Genomic DNA, 3,707 nt, shown 5'->3' with positions numbered 1-3,707 from the left:
TCATTTACAAGGGCGTGTCCACAAGGCGGCGACATTTCCCCGTTACCGGTGGCTGCTTAGCGGGAGAGTGGCAGAGCTTATCCGAGCGGCTGGAACTCTGCGCCGGCGTGGTCGAGCGGCTGGCCTCGGTAGTTGAGGTACCAGGGGCGGGCTGGGGAGCTCCAGGCGGGGCTTGTGAGAGAGTGAAGCCGAGCGGCTGGAACTCTCGGCCGGCCTGGTCGAGCGGCTGGCCTCGGTAGTTGAGGTACCAGGGGCGGGCTGGGGAGCTCCAGGCGGGGCTTGTGAGAGAGTGTAGCCGAGCGGCTGGAACTCTGGGCCGGCGTGGTTGAGCAGCATGCCCGCGGAGGTGGCTCTTCCATAGGCACGGAGGGTGCTGGAGCTCCACACTTCCCTAGGCACGGAGGGTGCTGGAGCTCCACACTTCCATAGCTCCAGGCACGGAGGGTGCTGGAGCTCCACACTTCCATAGGCACGGACGGTGCTGGAGCTCCACACTTCCATAGGCACGGAGGGTGCTGGAGCTCCACACTTCCATAGGCACGGAGGGTGCTGGAGCTCCACACTTCCATAGGCAGGGAGGGTGCTGGAGCTCCACACTTCCATAGGCAGGGAGGGGGCTGGAGCTCCACACTTCCATAGGCAGGGAGGGTGCTGGAGCTCCACACTTCCATAGGCAGGGAGGGTGCTGGAGCTCCACACTTCCATAGGCACGGAGGGTGCTGGAGCTCCACACTTCCATAGGCAGGGAGGGTGCTGGAGCTCCACACTTCCATAGGCAGGGAGGGTGCTGGAGCTCCACACTTCCATAGGCAGGGAGGGTGCTGGAGCTCCACACTTCCATAGGCAGGGAGGGTGCTGGAGCTCCACACTTCCATAGGCAGGGAGGGTGCTGGAGCTCCACACTTCCATAGGCAGGGAGGGTGCTGGAGCTCCACACTTCCATAGGCAGGGAGAGTGCTGGAGCTCCACACTTCCATAGGCACGGAGGGTGCTGGAGCTCCACACTTCCATAGGCAGGGAGGGTGCTGGAGCTCCACACTTCCGTAGGCAGGGAGGGTGCTGGAGCTCCACACTTCCGTAGGCATGGAGGGTGCTGGAGCTCCACACTTCCATAGGCAGGGAGGGTGCTGGAGCTCCACACTTCCATAGGCAGGGAGGGTGCTGGAGCTCCACACTTCCATAGGCAGGGAGGGTGCTGGAGCTCCACACTTCCATAGGCACGGAGGGTGCTGGAGCTCCACACTTCCATAGGCACGGAGGGTGCTGGAGCTCCACACTTCCATAGGCAGGGAGGGTGCTGGAGCTCCACACTTCCATAGGCAGGGAGGGTGCTGGAGCTCCACACTTCCATAGGCAGGGAGGGTGCTGGAGCTCCACACTTCCATAGGCAGGGAGGGTGCTGGAGCTCCACACTTCCATAGGCAGGGAGGGTGCTGGAGCTCCACACTTCCATAGGCAGGGAGAGTGCTGGAGCTCCACACTTCCATAGGCACGGAGGGTGCTGGAGCTCCACACTTCCATAGGCAGGGAGGGTGCTGGAGCTCCACACTTCCGTAGGCAGGGAGGGTGCTGGAGCTCCACACTTCCATAGGCATGGAGGGTGCTGGAGCTCCACACTTCCATAGGCAGGGAGGGTGCTGGAGCTCCACACTTCCATAGGCAGGGAGGGTGCTGGAGCTCCACACTTCCATAGGCAGGGAGGGTGCTGGAGCTCCACACTTCCATAGGCACGGAGGGTGCTGGAGCTCCACACTTCCATAGGCACGGAGGGTGCTGGAGCTCCACACTTCCATAGGCACGGAGGGTGCTGGAGCTCCACACTTCCATAGCTCCAGCCACGGAGGGTGCTGGCACATCCACACTTCCAGCCACGGAGCATGCTGGCACTTCCACCTTGCTTGCTAAGTCGGCGTGATCTTGCCCAAAAAGTCCCTCCTCACCTCCAGCTGGAAGTGGAAAAAAAAAATCCTCCACCTGCTTGGCCGAGGTTCTGGAAGCCAGCAGCTCGCAGAATGTTGCCAAAGTTTCACTGGAAGGAAAAGAAAAGAGAAGACCGAGTGCGCATTTCACCTACCGCCGAATGTCCACAAGAGGGAAGTGTCACTCCGTCGCAGAATCTGCGCCGACGCACTCGGCACCCTTCGAATTTATGGTGCCGGTGCGGGTGTTCTGGGTGCAAAAAGGCCGCCCAAGTGGTAGAAAAAAATCAGACTTCGTCTCTTAGGTCGAAATTAATGCCAAGTTTTGAAATGCGCTGGCAGGGGTGGACCAGGGCCCGTTAGAAGTGCTTAGCCGAGGTCCTGGAAGCCTAACCCGGCGTGATCTTGTGCAAAAAGCCGCTGCTGAGCTCCAGCTGGAAGTGTAAAAAGAACCGGGCTGGATCAAAAAAAGAACCGGGCGGCCCGTTAAAATTGCTTAGCCGAGGTCCTGGAACCCTAACCCGGCGTGATCTTGTGCAAAAAGCCGCTGCTGAGCTCCAGCTGGAAGTGTAAAAAGAACCGGGCTGGATAAAAAAAAGAACCGGGCGGGCCGGTAAAATTGCTTAGCCGAGGTCCTGGAAGCCTAACCCGGCGTGATCTTGTGCAAAAAGCCGCTGCTGAGCTCCAGCTGGAAGTGTAAAAAGAACCGGGCTGGTTCAAAAAAAGAACCGGGCGGCCCGTTAAAATTGCTTAGCCGAGGTCCTGGAAGCCTAACACGGCGTGATCTTGTGCAAAAAGCCGCTCCAGAGCTCCAGCTGGAAGTGTAAAAAGAACCGGGCTGGATAAAAAAAAGAACCGGGCTGGATCAAAAAAGAACCGGGCGACCCGTTAAAATGGCTTCGCCGAGGTCCTGGAAGCCTAACCCGGCGTGATCTTGTGCAAAAAGCCGCTCCAGAGCTCCAGCTGGAAGTGTAAAAAGAACCGGGCTGGATAAAAAAAGAACCGGGCTGGATTAAAAAAAAGAACCGGGCGACCCGTTAAAATTGCTTAGCCGAGGTCCTGGAAGCCTAACACGGCGTGATTTTGTGCAAAAAGCCGCTCCCGAGCTCCAGCTGGAAGTGTAAAAAGAACCAGGCTGGATAAAAAAAAGAACCGGGCTGGATCAAAAAAGAACCGGGCGACCCGTTAAAATTGCTTAGCCGAGGTCCTGGAAGCCTAACACGGCGTGATCTTGTGCAAAAAGCCGCTCCCTAGCTCCAGCTGGAAGTGTAAAAAGAACCAGGCTGGATAAAAAAAAGAACCGGGCTGGATAAAAAAAAGAACCGGGCGACCCGTTAAAATTGCTTAGCCGAGGTCCTGGAAGCCTAACACGGCGTGATCTTGTGCAAAAAGCCGCTCCCGAGCTCCAGCTGGAAGTGTAAAAAGAACCGGGCTGGATAAAAAAAGAACCGGGCTGGATAAAAAAAAGAACCGGGCGACCCGTTAAAATTGCTTAGCCGAGGTCCTGGAAGCCTAACCCGGCGTGATCTTGTGCAAAAAGCCGCTCCAGAGCTCCAGCTGGAAGTGTAAAAAGAACCGGGCTGGATAAAAAAAGAACCGGGCTGGATAAAAAAAAGAACCGGGCGACCCGTTAAAATTGCTTAGCCGAGGTCCTGGAAGCCTAACACGGCGTGATCTTGTGCAAAAAGCCGCTCCCGAGCTCCAGCTGGAAGTGTAAAAAGAACCAGGCTGGATAAAAAAAAGAACCGGGCTGGATCAAAAAAGAACCGGGCGACCCGTTAAAATTGC

This window comes from Syngnathus leptorhynchus, chromosome 17 (genome assembly GCF_054491065.1).
Source record: "Syngnathus leptorhynchus isolate UIUO chromosome 17, UIUO_Slep, whole genome shotgun sequence".
NCBI classification, from domain to species: domain Eukaryota; kingdom Metazoa; phylum Chordata; class Actinopteri; order Syngnathiformes; family Syngnathidae; genus Syngnathus; species Syngnathus leptorhynchus.
Note: the sequence above shows the minus strand (reverse complement) of the source record.